We start from the raw sequence: 18,769 nt of genomic DNA, 5'->3' as shown, positions 1-18,769 counted from the left end.
TCCTTTCAGGGAGGGGAGGCAAAAAACCCACCAGCAAAGAAAGAAAGAAAGAATGGAGTTAATAGGCTTGATTGGACTTTGCTGAGAAAAAAACCCCAAAGAGGGGGGAAGAAAGTGCTGAGGCAGCTGCTTTCTGTGCCTTTGAACTTCAGGCTTTGAAAAGAGGTGGAGAAAATCTGAAGGAATTAACGAGGACAACTGGGAAATTACTCAGGAGGAGCCTTCAGCACTCTGAGCTTGGGAAGGAAAGGAGCCCTTTCTGTACATGCCTGTGTCCACACAGCCAGATCTGTACAGACACATTCACATGCAGGTGTGTGTGAGAGCCTGGCCCCCTGCAGCCAGCCATCCATCTCCATCTCTCTCTCATAGTTTGTAATTGATGGATTAATCACTTGATTTGTTGACGTGGCAGCTGGGAAAGGTGCTGGGAAGGAGCTGCCTTTCTCCCACTTTAGGGGCTGTGGAGGAGGCAGAGGCACCTTGGCAAAGTCCTGGAGCTGCCACCAGCCTTGGCAGCGTTTGCTGAGGCTCAGCCTTGATCAGAAGAATTCTCCTCTCTGAAATGATCAACTGGGAGGGTTTTGTGTCAAATGAAGGGGGGGGGGGGAGAAGCCTCAAGATAAATATTCTTGGTTGAAAATCTATAAAAAGCTCAGACTGACAAACTATTTCTTTTAGGCACTTCTTTGTCTCCCAACAAGAATATATCTGTCAAGAGAAACAGATGTTCTCTATGAAAAATCTGCTTTAATTACAACTCTGTCAAAAAGAGCTGCAGACAGATTTCTGCCTCTTCCCCCGAGCCCATTAACATGGATGTGACCATCCAAGGCTCCAGAGCCACAGCTCCCAGCATCACAGGCTGTTCCAATCCAGCATTTCCCTGGAAGCAGGCTCAGCACCTGCAAAGCCACCAGCCAACCTCACCGTGCCACCCCTGTTGCTGAGGGTTTGCCGTTTCCAGGCGTGCTGTGAGCTCTGACCTTCCCCAGCCACGGCTGCCTGCGGTCCTGGGCTGGCTTTGGGGATCCCCCCCACACCTCTGTGAGCTTCTGACTCAACTCAGCTGAGGTGAATCCCTTCCTCCAGGCTTTAGGACTTACTGCAAATGAGGCCAAACAGCTGCAGAACAGGAGATGAGTTTAAGGTGCAGGTTAGCCAGGCGCTTCTGGCCACCTCACACTATCTCCCTGCTGATCCTCACCCTGTTCCCACAGCACCCTCTCTTTGGTAAGCACATTACAGCATGAACTCCTGGCCCTTCACTTGCTGGGGACTAAGCTGCTCTCCAGAAGCTGGCAGTGCCATCAGTGTTAGGAGAGGTTTCTCCAGCACAGCGTTGGCCCCAGGCTGTTACCCAGGAGAATCGGGTCCCACTGGAGCCGGTGGCAGGAATGCAAGGTTGGAGTTTATTTATTGGTTACAGTAATTGGTTAGAACATGGCTGAGGAGTTGGATGAGAATAATCAATAGTTCTTGTCCACTAATGAATGATTTTCCAGCAGTCACTGGTGTAAATGGGTTTCATTACAACAGCAAATCCTCCCAGACAAGAAAATGAACGAGAGCTTATGAAGCCTCTGCAGTTGCATGGGGCTGAGGGTCTGGCAGAGATGACAAACACCAGCCATTGGTGCTTTTCTTCTCAGTTGTCACTCATGTTTCACACATAACAACAAGAAGAATCCTCAGCAAATCCTTTCTGTTCCTTCCCCAGAGCCCTTTGAGGGCAGAAACGCCCCAGCCCAGGACAACGTCCCTCTCCTGAGCGACCCCCAACGCACCTGTGCTCAGGCTAAAACCAGTGCCCTGTCACTGACAAACTGGGAGGTTCTGGAGCTGGGTCCTCAACTCCAAACTGGAAGGTTGTTCCACTTCCAACAAGGGGGATGGGGCACGGTGCAGCCGTTGCTTTGCTTCGCTCCTGGGGTGAAATGAGCCTTCCCCTGCTGGGGTTCAGCCCAGCAAAGGGGGTGTTGCGGGGCAGAGGGGAAGAACCTGAGGCTTCACACCACTGCTGCTGGAGGATTCTGGGGTCAAAAGGCAGTGGGATAAAAGAGAAGAGACTGAAAAGCTCAGCTGCTCATGGGGATGTTCCTTTCAAGCTGTTGGCTTCATTTCCATATCTTCTGGCCAAAGAAAATGTTGGTTTTGGCCAGCTTGAAGTGTGGCTCCTTCTGCCCTCCAGGAAAGTGCCATTCTTCTCTTCCCCCCACCCCCTAAACCTCTCTCTGCCCTCAGCCTTCCCTCCCTCTCCTTCTCCCTTTGACCCCCTGCACACTTGATGGAGCAGGCTCCCCAGGGCAGGGCTTTGGGGCACCCACCACGTCTCTGTGCCAAGCAGCAGGGACCAGGAGCCAGGCTTTGGGCTGGGGAGTTGTGCTGGCAGCTTCCCTTTGGGGCAGGCACCTCTCATTGGCCATGGTGGCCTGTCCTCTCGGGGTGTGGATGAGGCTGGAGTGCTTCATCTGCTCTTTGCAAGCCAGAGCTACAGATCAAGGCCCTGCTCATTGGCCCAAACAGCTTGTTCACGTGAGAATCGAGTCTCTCCTCTGGGAGACCTAAGCTAGTTATCTTCACTTGCATCTACAGCCCAGCAGGAGGGATCTTCCTCCCCAGGCTGGATAAATCCAGGCAGTTAGCACCTCTCCTTCCCACTCTCCCTAGTCATTGCTTTAGGTTACACAAAGGGTGAGGAACAAGCAAATGCTTCTTCCTGACTTTCCCCTTTTGTACAAATTGGGCAAATACCTTCCTGCTGGTGCTCTGGACCCAAGCTTTGGTACCTGTGATGTTCCTCTTTGCATGCCATGGCCTGCATGCAGCTGCCCAGCTCTGCTGAGCCCTGGCAGATGGCACAGGAAAGGTTCTCAGAGCACAACACACAGCTTGGGTGGGGATGCAAACCATCCTCTGTCACGAAGGTGGTGGCCCATCAGGTGGGGTGGGTTTTACTTCTGCCTTTAGGGGTGTCTTTTCCTCCAGCCATGCATCCTCCTCCTGCCATGCATCACCTGAGGGCTCATTTTGGGGATACCATGACCTCTTCATCATGGAAAGCTAAGACCACAGCTCCTCAGTGGGCCAAGCAAACAGCCAAGTGCTTGTGGGAGGCAGCCAGAGCTCTTGGGTTGTCTGTGAGTCCCATGGCTCAGGCTCAGCTCTGTGAGCAGGCTGCCTTGCCATCAGCTGCTGCAGTGCAAGTCCTTCTGCTCTGGGAGCCAGTGCCCAGGGACTTTCCAACACTGGTGGAGGGGAGGGGGACTGGGAAGGTGTAAGCAGTGCTGGAGGAGTATTGTGGCCATGGTTTGCAGCATATGAACCCCAGTACCTCCAAAGCTCAGCCAAAGCTCACAGCTAAACCTGCCTGAGCACGAGGGTTGTGCTTGTTGTTGGCTCCTCTGCAGAGGAAGCCTGTTCCCAGCCCCTTCCTCTCCACCTCTCCAGAGCAACACAAAACATCTGAGACACAAAATGCCATCCAAGTGAGCTCAGGCCCTGGGGACTTGACTGTGTGCCTTGGCCTTGGTTTCAGCATCAAGGACATCCTTGGTTACCACCCCTGTGCCCACTCCACTCACCTGGCAGGGGTGCCATGGGACTGGGCCATTTCTGCTGCCTGGGCCCAGTAGCATCCCAGTTAACAGGTTCCTGAAGCCATCCTGTGCTCCCACAGCTGTAAATCCTGTGCCTCTGTCACAAACAGGGATTGAGCCTGTCTGGCGTAAGGGATTCCTCCAGAGCCCACATGCTTCCAGCACAGATGATCACTCAAGGAGCAATGCTTGGGATGAAACCTGCCCCCTTGAGAGCTCCTATGGCAAAAAGACAAGGGTCCATAAGCCACTGGCAGCAACACCCACCCCATATCCCCCTGCCCAATTCCCTGGGACACCCTCATCCCTCTCCTGACCCTCCTCCCAGCACTGTGGCTCCTGCCTGTTTGGTTTGATGTGCCCAGGGAGGGTGTGGAGGCTCCTTCTCAGGAGGTTCCCAAACCCACCTGGACACGTTCCTGTGCCCCTGAGCCAGGGGAACCTGCTTGAGCAGGGGCTGGGGCTGGAGGAGCCCTAGAGATCCCTTCCCACCCCCAGCACTCAGGGATTCTGTGATGTTTTCCCCAGGAGGAAGCCCTGGGCAGCATCCCCTGGGCTCTCCCCCAGCCCTCACCTGGCTCCAGCACCCAGCAGGGAAGGTGTCTCGTTGTTTGGCACCTGAAGCACTTGAAAAAAATGACACAAATCCATCAAAGTAATGAATCTTCTCAGCATTGACAAGTAGACAGAAACAGACAGGCACTCATCTGAAACCAGTCAGCTTTAAACATTAATACAGAATGAACAGCTGGCCCTTTGCTCCCTTCCCAGGGGGTGGCTGCCTGCTCTGGGCAAAGGCCTCTAGGGTAGGGACGTGCCCCTGTCGCCCTCACAGAGCCCCTGGACATCTCCATCCTCAGCAGCACCTCACAGAGCCCCTGGACATCATCTCCATCCTCAGCAGCACCTCACAGAGCCCCTGGACATCTCCATCCTCAGCAGCACCTCACAGAGCCCCTGGACATCATCTCCATCCTCAGCAGCACCTCACAGAGCCCCTGGACATCATCTCCATCCTCAGCAGCACCTCACAGAGCCCCTGGACATCATCTCCATCCTCAGCAGCACCTCACAGAGCCCCTGGGCATCATCTCCATCCTCAGCAGCACCTCACAGAGCCCCTGGACATCTCCATCCTCAGCAGCACCTCACAGAGTCCCTGGACATCATCTCCATCCTCAGCAGCACCTCACAGAGTCCCTGGACATCATCTCCATCCTCAGCAGCACCTCACAGAGACCCTGGACATCATCTCCATCCTCAGCAGCACGTCACAGAGCCCCTGGACATCTCCATCCTCAGCAGCACCTCACAGAGCCCCTGGACATCTCCATCCGCAGCAGCACCTCACAGAGCCCCTGGACATCTCCATCCGCAGCAGCACCTCACAGAGCCCCTGGACATCATCTCCATCCACAGCAGCACCTCACAGAGCCCCTGGACATCATCTCCATCCACAGCAGCACCTCACAGAGACCCTGGACATCATCTCCATCCTCAGCAGCACCTCACAGAGTCCCTGGACATCATCTCCATCCTCAGCAGCACCTCACAGAGACCCTGGACATCATCTCCATCCTCAGCAGCACGTCACAGAGCCCCTGGACATCTCCATCCTCAGCAGCACCTCACAGAGCCCCTGGACATCATCTCCATCCTCAGCAGCACCTCACAGAGCCCCTGGGCATCTCCATCCTCAGCAGCACCTCACAGAGCCCCTGGGCATCTCCATCCTCAGCAGCACCTGGCTTCCAATGCCACAGCAACCTCACGCTGGCCAAGGACAAAGGTGCCTTATCCCCTCCCTCCAGCTTTAGCAGGCACCTCCCAGCCAGAGGTGCCAGCACTCTTGAACCAGTTTGTCTGTCTCTTGAGCAAGCTGCTGAACCCCTCAGGGGACAGCCCATGCTTGGCTTGGCACCTGTACACTGCTTGTGGGCTCCAAAGGGTGGGTGTGAGGAGGATGGAGCCAGGCTGCTCTCAGGGATGACAGAACACGGGGCAATGGGGACAAGCTGCAGCAGAAGAGGTTCCAAAGCAACACAAGGAGGAATTTCTTCCCTGTTCAGTGAGGGAGCACTGGCAGGGGCTGCCCAGATGGGCTTTGGAGTCTCCTTCTCTGGAGACATTCAAACCCACCTGAGTGAGCTCCTGTGTGACCTGGCAGGGGGGTTGCACAGGGTGAGCTTTTGAGGACCCTTCCAACCCCTGAGATGCTGTGATTCCTGTCTCCTCCAAGCTTGCATTTGGTGTAATCCATTCTGTATGTGTTTATAAACACACACAGCTATATCTGGGGTATATATTAGTGCTGCAGGGACAGGGCTGAGCCCACTGTGTGCAGGACAGTAATGTACAGGGTGCCCACCCACACCCTTCCTACACCCAAGACACATCCCATCACCTTCACTTGCTCCCACCTTTGATGCCCTTTCAGTTCAGTTCAGTTCAGTTCAGTTCCCTGCTGCAAAGGCTTCTGAACACAAAACCTCACAAATCCACTGCCCAGTGCAGCTCCTGAACCAAGACAGGGAGCAGCAGGCCTAGGGGGGATGGTTTGCATGGTGTTGCTTCTGGAGGCTGAGCCAGGAGGGCAGGGACACCCTCAGGGATGTGGCATTTCATCACCAGCCCCAGTCCTCCTCCTCCTCACTGGGAGGAAGGAAACAGCACAAGGCAAATTGTTTTCCACCACCACAAGAATGCCTCATTTGTTGGAGCCTCTCCCATGTAGAGGGGTTGTTTTTAATGCAGCAGCCTACAAAGAGGTGGCTGTGCTGGCACCTGCAGGACCTGCCCTTGCTTTGTGCAGCCATGAGCAGGGAGGAAGATGGATGGATCCTGAAGGGTTTCTAATTTATGGGGCTCCCTGATTCCTGATGCTGTATGTCTCCCAGAAATGACACCACTACTTCAGGAGCAGAGATTAATCTGAGCCAGCAGGAGAAGGACAAAACAAATCATCTACTGCAGGGATCTCATTTGATGCCTGTTAGTGAGAGCACGGGGATGAATGGCTTTTGTAAAGACTACACTGCAACAGGGGTTTTTTTCCCTCTCCTTTTTCTCTGCTGGTCTACAAACTGAGGTCTGTTGGGAGTGTGGTGAGGCCAGGCCCAGAGCCCCTGCCAGCAGTGCCCACCTTGCAGCAGCACAGGCACTGCCACTCCAAGAGGCACATCTGGCACCTGCAGGCCTGGGGGAAGGTGGTTTGGATTGAGGCTGGGTGAAACTCAGAGCACAGCTTGCAAGAGCTAGGAGAGAGCTGAGAGCTCAGCTGAAGCTGCAGTGGCACACCTTCCTCCAGTTGCCCCAGGGGAGGTTGAGGTTGGAGCTGAGGCAGAACTGTTTCCCTGAGAGGGGTGTCAGCCCCTGTGCCAGGCTGCCCAGGGAGCTGGGGCAGTGCCCAGCCCTGGAGGGATCCCAGAGCCGTGGAGCTGAGGTGCTGAGGCTGTGGGTCAGTGCTGGGCTGGGCAGGGTGAGGGCAGGGCTGGGGCTGCAGCAGCTTCAAGGGCTTTAACAACCCAAAAGATTCCATGTGTGTGCAGGGGCAAGGGAGAGGTGGGCTCATCCTTCAGTGTGCTCCCTTTAAACACATCAAACCCATTGCTTTTAACCATGAAATCACCTAAAGGTCAGGGAGAAAGGTCAGGTTGGGACTTGAGTGTCATCCCCACACAGCCAAGGAAGAGCCCATCCTCTATGGAAAACAAAAGAGCACCAAGTCTGCCCTCAGGAGGCTGCCAAACCCAGCTCTGCAGCCCCAGGCAAGCCCTACCCAGCTGTGAGGTGCCCAGCCTTTCCCCTTCCTTACACCCCATCAAATCCAACCCCTTCCCACTGCAAAAAGCCCCACTGCTGCTCCTTCCCCTCCCTGGCAGGTGCATTGGGGGCAGGAGCTGGCCCTGAGCCCTATCCCAGGCTGCAGCTCAGACTTGATCCTCAGTCAATCCAATTGATCTTTTGGGGGGTTGTTTTTCCTCTTCAGGTGCAGCCTCAAAAGAGCTGAGACTGTGTAAGGAGCAGCTAAGCATGGACTTCCACAAAACAATTTGTCAGGCCCTACTGTAGAAACCTAATGACTGCTGTAATTTATTGCTGACAGATGATATTTATCACGGCAGCATCCCCTCTCCCTCTCTCTCCCTCTCTCTCCTTCTCTCTCTGTCTCATTAGAGGTGGCATCAATAATGTTTATTGTAGCTTTTAATTTTTTATCATTGGTATTCTTACCTGTGCTGGCTGGAGATGGGAAAAGGCATCAGAGCACACACAGGCTTTGATATGTATCCAAGGGTGAAGGATGGATTTAGGAGCTTCTCCCCCGATGCACGTGCAGGGTGGAGCCTGCCCTGACAGTGGGGTGTTGCCTCCCAAAATCTTGCCCTCCCCTTCCTACTGAGTCTCTTGCAAGGTCTGTGGAGGATGCTCAGAGCCAGGAAGAACCCCAGTGCTCACCCCCTGAGGTTTCCTCTGATTCACCCCCTGAAGCTGTGCTCACCAAACCTCACACCAGGCGAGTGGGAGTATCCTCTGCTGTGCTGTCCACCCAAGTTCATCTCACTGCCTGCAGACACCACCTTGCCATCAAAACCACCTCCAAGTAAAGTGGTTTTCTTCTGCCCCTCCAGTGAAGGAGGCTCAGTGTTCCTCCAGAGGTGTTTGTGTTTTGCAGGCAGCCTCTTCTCACACTTACTGGTTAAACCCAGCCTGTGAGTTGCTTCCCTGCAGGGAGCTGCCCACTGCCCACACTTAAACCTCCAGGCATTTGGGCTGAAGATACCCCTGGAAAGTGATTTATCTTGGGCAGCACTTCTCCATGGAGCTCAAACTGCTCACATCATCTCACACCTGACACCAAGCAGCCCCTGGGTGCCTCAGCTTTGCCCCACACAGCCCTCTGCAGTCACAGGGCACCTATTTGTGACCCTAAAAGTACCCAGAATCTCCCTCTACCTTGAAATATTCCCCTTTCCCCCCCATTTTATTACAGTTTCCCTGAGGGAATGTGTTGCACTGGCTTTTGAAGCTCTGAACTACCAGGACCAACCAATCCCAAAGGAGATATTTCCACCCCCATCCCTTTCCAGACAGGAATAACCAACCCAACAGTTCTTTGAGCATCACTGTGGGAGCCTCACAGACTATCTGGTCACCTCCAGATTAGACAGACACTGCTTGAGATAGTTCAGAACAGATTATGGGACTGAGTTTGGCTTTCAGCCAGAACTCAGAGTCCCAGGGTGGTGTAATTGGAAGGGAACAGCAGAGCAGGTCAGGGGAAGGCGGCAGTGGCTGCTGATGATTCAGTTAACACTGATTTTATTGATCCCTGAAAAGCCTCTGATGCTGCAGGTTACTCTTTATAGGGCAATAAAGTTTATAGTTTAGGTTATCCCAGGGGAGTAAGTTCTCTGTGTCTCTAACTGTTCCTGGGCCATTGCAGTGGCTGTTTCCAGCCTCACTTTGCCAGTGAATAATCACAACCCAAGCAAAAAGCCAAGCCCTGCTGCTTGGCTTGGATTCAGAATCCCAGAAAAATCAATGACTATCAGGTTAAAAACCAATTCTTCCCATGGGGAGGATTTCATTGCTTAGGAAAACCCATTTTAATTACTCTATCCTATCCCTTTCCATCCCTATCCTATCCTATCCTATCCTATCCCTATTCTATGTTATCCCCTTCCTCCCTATCCCTATTCTATCCTATCCCCTTCCATTATATCCCTATTCTATCCTATACCATTCCATCCTATTCTGTCCTATCCTATCCCATTTCATCCTATCCTATCCCACTCCATTTTATTCTAATCCCATTCTAATTCTAATCCAATCCCCTTCTAACCTATCTTATCCCCTTCCATCCTATTCTATCCCTATCCTATCCTATCCTATCCTATCCTATCCTATCCTATCCTATCCCCTTCTATCCTATCCCTATTCTATGTTATCCCCTTCCTCCCGATCCCTATTCTACCCTATCCCCTTCCATCCTATCCCATCCTACTCCCTTCCATCCTATCCCTATTCTATCCTATACCATTCCATCCTATTCTGTCCTATCCTATCTCATTTCATCCTATCCTATCCTATCCTATCCTATCCTATCCTATCCTATCCCCTTCCATCCCACTCTATCCTATCCCCTTCCTCCCTATCCCTATTCTACCCTATCCCCTTCCATCCTATCCCTATTCTATCCTATACCATTCCATCCTATTCTCTCCTATTCTATCCCATTTCCTCCTATCCCCTTCCATCCTATTCTATCCTATCCCATTTCATCCTGTTCTATCCCATCCCATCCCATCCCATCCCATCCCATCCCATCCCATCCCATCCCAATTCTCTTCCCATCCCATCCCTGTTCTGGTCCCATCCCATCCTTCTGTTCAATTCCTTGATTTCTTCTCTCCACAAGCATTGGAATTGATGAGATTTGCCCTCAATCTCCTTGTGGCCTTTCCTAAGTTGACTCTCACAGGCCCTCTCAGAGGTAGGCTGGCATCAGTACCTCTAAAAGCTCAATCCCCCTACCCAAGTGACTTGTCCAAAGCAACTAAAAACCCAACCCACAGTAGGAGTAAGATAGATGCTGGATCCTCAGCTGCCAGCACTGCTGAGGTTTTGGTCAGATCCACTGGCCCTGCTGCTAAAACACCAAGGAAAGAGCCCTGTTCTAAAGCAGGGGCCAGGCAGGCTGGAGCCAGGAGCCTTCAGCAGGCTGTGGAGCTGCTCAGCTGGGCAGTGGAAGCCATGGCCACGTGCACAGATGTGAAAGCAGCACGGCCACCCAGCCAAGCTAACGCTTCAACAAGTCCCAGGCAGGCACCAGGTGGCTTTCCATCTGCAGCTGAGGGATTGCAAGGCAAGGAGAGGCTGGGGGCATTTCTGAAGGGGGTTGAGGGCTTTTCTTCTCCCCTCCCACTCCCTTTCCCTCTTTCCCTCTGGCCTCTGGATTCTCTCTAATGTACTGCCTGAGCTCGGGTTCCTAGTCCCGTGGCTTTGAGCTCATTTGTCACACCCAGAGATCTTCATGAAAGGCTGTTAGCAGAGCATTTACTTCCCATTTCTCATCCTAAGCTGTCATCACCTTCCAAGATTAATTAAGGGAAAAAGAAAAGACACCTTGTCTGTCTTTTTGTTTCCCCTTTCCTTGCAGTTTCTGGTATCAGCCCCTTTCTCTCCATTCAGGGCCTGAATACTGCTGGGGAGCAAAACAAGCAAAACTCAATACTTCCCTCTTCCCTCTTGTGGGTGATAGATCAATTCCCTTTTTTTTCCTGCCTCTCTGTAAGCGAAAGTGGTTGGGTGAGCTTTGTCCTGACATCAATTCTCTCACATGGCCTCAGCTGCTAAAGCTAAGCCAGGAAAGATCCCAAATCCATTGACTGATGATTGCTTTAAGTGCTTGCTTCACAGCCCCAGTCCCAGGGGTGGCTGGCATCCTGGCTGGCACAAGATGCTCTCTGTCCTGCTCACCACGGGCTAATTGGGTGCTTCTGTTCAGGCACCAGCTCACATATGTGCTGCTTGTACCAGTTACTTGTGTTAGGAGCCATGGTCTGTGGTTCTCATGGTGCAATGCTCTATTTCCACAGCCCCATGTGCTTAACATCCCAGATGCAGTGCTTGGGCTCTTTGTTCTTGCTCCTGGTCCCAGCTGTGGGTGGATTATGGCTACAAAGCAGTGCCAGCCCTTGTCCTGCCACCTCCCCAGCCCTACTCTCTGTCCCCACACTGCCTGAGCTCCCCTTTCCTTGGCTTCCAGTCACCCCTGTCTCTGCTGATTCCCCTCTTTTACCCAGTGGCAAACTCACCTGGCACCTTACAGAGGCTGATTTTACACCTTGATGAAAACACTTGTTCCTTGCTCCCTTAGCACCTCATCCTGAGCCCACTCAGACCAACCAAAGCCTCTCCCTGACTTTGAGGGACTTTAGATCCAGCCCTGCCTCCGTTTAGTCCCATGGGGTGGGGGGGAGTTATTTGAAGCCATCAATCAGCACCATCCCCATAACCCCAAACCACACACAGAATAAAGATGTGAAGCAGCAGATCCTGGGCTGATGTAAATCAATCCAGATCTCCCATCAGCAGCAGAGTTCCACACTCCCAAGCAGCTGAGGGGGGAACCCAAAAGACTGCTCGTTGGAGCACAAGAACTGCCTGCAGTAATTAGATCTGGAGCATGATTACCCAAAGGGAAAGGAAAAACAAATGTGGGTGACAGATATTTCCAGGATAACTGCAGTTATTAATGCTTTTCTCTACCAGTGACAGGCACAGGGGATTGGTATTGCCTGAAAAAGGCTGGTTTACTGGGGGAAAAAATGAGGGCTGGAAATGAAGCAAGTAGAAGGCCATATGCTGCTCGGTGTGCTGGTGGGGTCCTGGGAGGATAGCTTTAGCCAAAACAACAAAAGGCAAGTATGTGAGGCATATGTGAGAAGAAACATGAACCTGTTGCTTCTGAGCTTGCAGCTAGAAAGAGAAAGAAAGGAAAAAACCACCAGCAACCTGTCATTCTCAGTGGCACCCTCAAGGGCTCACCCTGTGAGAGCAAGGGGTGCCTCTGGACCGTGCAGCTGGGGCTTGGGACAAGCATTTGCATTTCAAGCCTCCCTTTCCCTTCTGCCTTGTGTTGTTTTGGGGGTGGCAGCATGAAGAACCAGCCCTCTCTCTCATACCTCTGTCCTCAGGAGCTCAGAGAGGAGGTGCCCGTTGCCCCGTGCAGCCAGTGGGATCCTCTGTCCACGTCTGCCAGGGTCCTGCTCCTTCCTGCCAAGGGAACAGGAGGAGAAACACATGAGCCTGTGTCCTTGGGAAGCCATCACCAGCTCACTGAGTGCCTAAGCTGTGCATGAGCTGGGGAGGGCAGAGGAATGGCATGGGGCAATCCCCCTTGAGGAGCTGCTTTTGGGTGGGCACGCTGGTAGCTGCCCACCTCTGCTCTGAGAGCATCACTCTGGCTGCTGCCACTGAGAAACACCAAAGTCTGCAAGCAAGCTGAGCTAAAATAAACCCAACACTACAAGGGGAGGAAGGGTTTTTCCTTTAAATGGCAAGAGTGCTGACATCTGGGCAGCAACAAGATGGATTTCTGACACGGGGTTGTCAGTGAGCACAACCTGGAGCAAACTCCTTTCCCAGCCTGTGCTCCCCATGGCTGCTGGCAATGCACAGGGCCCTTCCAGCCCCATGGCCCCACCTCTGCCTGCAGCAGGATGCCTCAGGGAAACCTCAAGACCTTTTCTAGCAGGCAGCTGTGTGGTACAGAGCATCATCAGGCTCCTAACCTCAATCACTCTTCCCACCTGCTGAAAAGTCACGTATAGCTTCACTTGTCCCATGGCTCTGATAGGATTTGCAGCTCCAGACCTGGGGTGCATCACATAGTTCCACTGGTGCTTCAAGCCCATGTGCATAGATCCACCCTTCAGGTGGCAAGCTGTGAAACACTCCAGCAGCAGAGAGGGCAGGAGGATGCCCATCATGGCCTGGCTGAGGAGGTGACAAGCAGGTGTGAGAAGCTATGGGGAGGTGGGAATCCTCCTGGCTCAGGGCAGCATCTGCATTTCACACGTGGGCAAAGGCAGGCAAATTTAGAAACAAGAGGGAGGAAACACCCTGGTGTGCTTGGCAGGTGGTAGCTGCTGCCAAAACCAACCCCTCCTTGAGCTGGGTGATCCCCACCATCTTGGGATATTCCTAACTGGGATGATTTAGGCTGTCCCCCATAGCAGTAACCATCACCCCTAGCAGGCAGAGCCTCACCTGCTCCAGCATCTCCTGCTGCAGGATGTCTGGGCTGTTCCAGCTTTCCAGGCATTTAAGGATGATTTGGCTTTTTTCTGCTTTGCAGGGTGAAATCACAGCCTGGCTTTTGCTGTTGCTGCTCTGGGTCTCTGCAGGATGCCTGGCCCTGGAATACAGGAAGGGAAGACAGTAGCAGCAGTTTCTCACCTGGCAGCTGGGTTGGGCTTTCCCAGCATCTCATGGATGACACGGTGGCTTTTGAGAGTGACACCACTGTACCCCAAATGTGCCTCAAAACACACCCCCAGCTACCTGGGAAGTGTCAAATCCTGGTCTGAAAGAAAAAGCTCAGGCTCCTCCTACAAGACATGATCAACAGAAGCCAAACATCAGCAGCAATCAGAACTTCACAGCAACCCCAGGGGCTCAGTGCTGACGGCAGCAAGGAAAAGTCCCTCTTCCCAAATCTGAGAACTGCTTTTGTTCCTGGCTGGGATAAAGAATCCTCCCCCAGTCATCACCAAGCAGAGTATTCTATTGCACACAGGGACTCCCCTCTCCTCTCCCTCTGTAGAAAGATGAGACTTTTCTATTTGAGCTGAAATATTAAGTCTTTGCCTCTGCCTAAAAGCCAACAAACTCCCCCCAAAGCCTCCTTGTGCTGAAGGAAACTCAGACAGATGCACGTGGGGAGAAGCTCCTGGATCTCCTCCCATGGGAAAGGCAGGTATTTATATAAGGACAGGGCTGAAATGCAACAGGGAAATATCACAGTGTTCCACAAGCAGGAAGATGAAGGGACACCATTGTCTCCACAGCCTGAGCATCATGAATAACTTCCAGCCTGGGTGATGCTGAAGTGGAAGCAGAGCCTCATCACATCAGTGTTTGCACTCCCTGCCTTGGCCAAACGTCTTCAGATGGGATAAACAGAGTGCTGAGAGGGCAGGGAGCAAAGAGGAACGTCACACACTGCTCTAAAAACACGAGGAGGAGCAGCAGGAGCTGTGCCTTCCCCTGAAGAGGGGTGTCTGGAAGCAGAGCACCAACACTGATGTGGGTGAGAGGAGAGACCGGTGCTGCTGCTGCCACAAGAGAGGAGCCATGAGGGCAAATGTCAGCTTAAAATCCTCATGTTGAACGGCTGAAATCAGACAAATGACCCCCCTCCTGCCTCAGGTTGCACCAGGGGAGGTTCAGGCTGGATGTGAGGAGGGATTTCTGTGCTGACAGGGCTGTCAGGCATTGGAAGGGGCTGCCCAGGGAGCTGCTGGAGTCGCCGTCCCTGGAGAGGTTTGAGAGCCAGGTGGATGTTGCACTGAGGGAAATGGGCTGGTAGGTGATAGGGCTGGGACACAGGCTACACTCCATGAGCTTAAAGGTCTCTTCCAGCTCAAACCACCCTGCAGAGGGCCAGGATGCCTTTGCAAAACCACCCCAGACCCTCCTTGCAGGAGAGATGCCTTTTGAGGAGCAGAGCAGCACTGAGGGGCTTCTTTTCAGATCCCAACTCGAAGCCAGAATGAAATAGTGCTGCACACAGGCTTGCAGAGCCCTGCCAACTCCCACCAGGATGCCTTTACTTATCATCTCTTCCCTAAACACAACCACCAGAGAGCTTCAATAGGCAAAGTCACTGTGCTCAGTGGGCCAAGGCTGGCACTTTCAAAAACACTCCTTAAAAATACTTCAGTGGGGTGGGGAAAGTTCCCTAAAAAGGGACAGGGTAATTTTAGATCAGCTCCAGAACTGACTAGAGTCTGAAAATGTCTAAAACTAAAAATAGAGGCAAACAGATGACTTGTATTTCTTTCTTTTTGCCTCAGTTATTTCCCCCTCTCTCTTTTCTTTTTGCTCCTCACACTGGGGTCACTTCTAAGTTTACATCCAGCCCACAAGCCTGGGCATGGTAAACACTTTTGCTGTTATTCTTGCCTAACTGACAGCCTTGGGTGGCATCCAAGAACAACCACAACAAACTCTAGTAAAGCCTAAAATGAGTGTGAACACCACACTGCCTCGGAGCAGCCTCAGCACGATGCCATCACTCACGTGGGACCTGCCCCTGTGAGGCTCCTGGCTGGGAGCTGGCAGGAGTGAAGCCCTGGTACAGGTGTCTGGCTCTGCTGGAAATGGGTTTTGGTGTATCCAAGCTGGAAAACTGGCTCATCTCTAACTGCATCTTATGGATCTAATGCAAAAGATGGGAGCCCTGGCCCAGGCTGCCCAGGGAGGGTGTGGAGGGTCCTGCTTGGGAGGTTCCCAAACCCACCTGGACACGTTCCTGTGCCCCCTGAGTGAGGGGAAGCTGCTTGAGCAGGGGGTGGAGCAGCTCTGCAGGGCCCTTCCCACCCCTACCAAGTCTCTGAACACTGCTGCAGCACCACAAGCCAAACCACAGTCTCTGGGGGAAGAGGTGCTTTGGCTTTGGAGATGGGGATGAGAGTGAGAAGAGCATCCTGGGTCTCAGCACAGCCTGGCTCGTGCAAAGGCTCCTGCTTGAGGCAGGCTGGCTGCTTGGCATTTGGGAGCACTGCAGCAGCCATCAGAGCAGGATGAATTAAAGAAAGAGGGGGGGAAAAAAAGGAGAAACCATGATGAATTCATCCTTCACCGTGGCATTAGCACAATCTCAGCCCCATTCCCCCTCCTCCTCCTCATCATCAGCAGTGAAAAATGCCTCCTCTCCACCAACAATTCCCTGCTTGGGCACTCTGTCCAGCCTGCTGATGGATGAGCCCCTGGCCAGCCCTGCTGCCATCTGCCACCCCCTCCCTGCACCCTCACACCCTCCTGCCTTGCCTCAGAGCAAGGGGAAAAACACTCCACAAGTGGCAGTGATAAAAGGGGCTGGAGGAAGGCAGATTGGCCCAGGGGAGAGAGGAGGGGAATGAGTGTGGTGGGAGGAGAGGAGAAGATGAAAAGACTGGAGGAGATGAAGGGAGGGACTACCTGGCCAGCATCCAGAGCCCTCAAGTTTCTAAGTCTCTTGTCAGGTTGGTGGCTTGCTGAGCCCTGTTTGCCAGGAGGAGCAGGTCCCTGGGGCTCTCCCTGGCTGATGTGCCACCCACCACAACCCAGAAGGCATGGCTGAGCAGAATGGGAAGGAGCAATGCTGGGCACGTAATGGAAACTCCTCTGGTGGCAGGGTGGCTGAAGGAGGTGTTTGGTTAGCATGGCTCAGGGATGGGCTTGGCAGAGTGAGGTGAGTGGCTGGATCTCATCATCTTCAAGGTCTTTTCCAACTAAAGCAACTCCATGTTTCTGGCAGGGTGCTGAGCATCCCTTCTGGGCTCCTCTTGTGATTCACAGTCCTACAGCATGCAGCAGGGTGCCTGAAGATGGGAAGCTTTACCTGGAGAAACCTCCCTCCATCCTTAAGGACCTCCCTGAAGCCTCAGAGAAACCACTGCTTTGCTGGCAGTGGGCTTCCAGGCTCCCACCTCCAGGAGCAGGCTGAGAGGCACCTGGCTGTCCATACCCCCCAGGGTTTGCCAGCTTCATCATGTCTTTAAGACCTTCAGCTTGGACATTTCTGCTTTCCAGCAGCATCACTTTGGAGGGTAGTTGGTTATTTTCACTAAAACCTCTGGATTCAATTTACAATGGCAATAAAGCCCCTTCAGTTCCCAGCTGTGATCCCAGCTTTGCCCTGAGCAGCTCAGGTCACAGCAAGCTTTATGGCTGAGCTGAAATCCTGCTTCATGAGGTTCTGCAAACAAAACCCCCATGTGACAGAGGAGAGGCTGGCACACCTGCACATGCTCTGAAAATGCTAACACAAGCAGAAACAGTCCCCACAAGAATTATTCCCCCTGTGCCAGCCCTGCCAAGCCCCAGGACACTGTCCTTGCCCATCTGTCAGCTCTGCTGCCCACGCTGAGCAAATCTCGTGTTGCTGTGGATTTAGGGGAGGCTGCACGAGGGCCCTAAAACAGCAAAGCCTTCACAATGAGATAAACCATCCTGCTCCAAGGCACTCTGGTTGTAAGGGAGATACAGACACCAACACAGCTCCCAGGGATGCTGGAGAAAGGCCAGGCCAGCAGTGCACCAGGATCTCACTTGCACTTGTCAGCAGGAGACAATCATAGAGTCGTTTTGGTTACAAAAGCTGTTTTAAGCTGCTGCAGTCCCAGCCCAGCACTGACCCACAGCCTCAGCACCTCACCCCCACGGCTTTGGGATCCCTCCAGGGCTGGGCACTCCCCCAGCTCCCTGGGCAGCCTGGCACAGGGGCTGACACCCCTCTCAGGGAAACAGTTCTGCCTCAGCTCCAGCCTCAACCTCCCCTGGGGCAGCTGCAGCCCCTTTCCTCTTGTCCTGCCGTTCATTACTGGGGAGCAGAGCCTGACCCCCAGCTCCCTGCAGCCTCCTGTCAGGGAGTGTCAGAGTGCTCCTGTCTCCCCTCAGCCTCCTCTTCTCCAGGCTCCACACCCCCATTCCCTCAGCCCCTCCCCAGCCCCTTGTGCTCCAGCCCCTTCCCCAGCTCTGTGCCCGGCTCTGGCCACGCTGCAGCCCCTCAGTGTCCCTGTGGCAGTGAGTGAGGGGCCCAGCACTGACACAGCCCTGGAGCTGCAGGACAGGGGGACAGTCCCTGCCCTGCTCCTGCTGCCACCCCACTGCTGATCCCAGCCAGGATGCCCTTGGCCTTCATGCCCCCCTGGGCACGCTGCTGGCACCAACCCCTCAGGCCCTTTCCCTCCAGTAGCTTTCCAGCCCCTCTGTCCCATCCTGGAGCTTCCTGGGCTTGGGATGACCCCAGTGCAGGTGAGAGTAGCTGGGTTTATTCTTTCTCCCATTTAGAAGATGATTTGAAGTCGGTTTTGCTATAGAGGAAGCTTTTGAAGGCAAATTTGGCCCCTACAGAGTGAGGCAGTAGCAGCCTGATGTCTTTTGGGGAATGCTGGTGGAAGAAAAACGGGAGTCACAATGGTGTGGGGGTGTTCTGACAGGCCACCTTGACACCTGTAAGCTCAAACATGAATTTTAGAACAGAGCAAACCTCCTCCTCCCTCTTCCCCCAGCCCTTTTCTCATACATGTGTCACTCCTAGAAAGAGCCAAATCTGATTTGACATCTTGGGATCTATCCCCTGCAGGAACTGTAGGAATGCCACCTGCTACCTGCATGCTTAGATGTGATCACAAATCAACAGTGCCCTGGTTTTAATGGCCAAGAATTGCCTGGCCACTGCCAGCAGTACATCCTAAACTCCACAGCCTATGTTTCTCTGCAAATGCCAAAGGCTACCTTGCTCTTTGTTTCACTCTTAATTGCATCTCCTTCATTGCAAGAAGCAAACTCATTCATTTCTTCTTTGCCCCCCCCCCCCCGTGAAAATATCTCCAAAACCTTGCACTTGAGGCTTGGCTCTCTTGCAAGTGAGGAATCCTCCTTGGAAAGAGCAT

Source organism: Colius striatus, chromosome 12 (genome assembly GCF_028858725.1).
Source record: "Colius striatus isolate bColStr4 chromosome 12, bColStr4.1.hap1, whole genome shotgun sequence".
Taxonomy (NCBI): domain Eukaryota; kingdom Metazoa; phylum Chordata; class Aves; order Coliiformes; family Coliidae; genus Colius; species Colius striatus.
The sequence above is the reverse complement of the archived record's forward strand: the minus strand, read 5'-3'. Positions refer to the sequence as shown.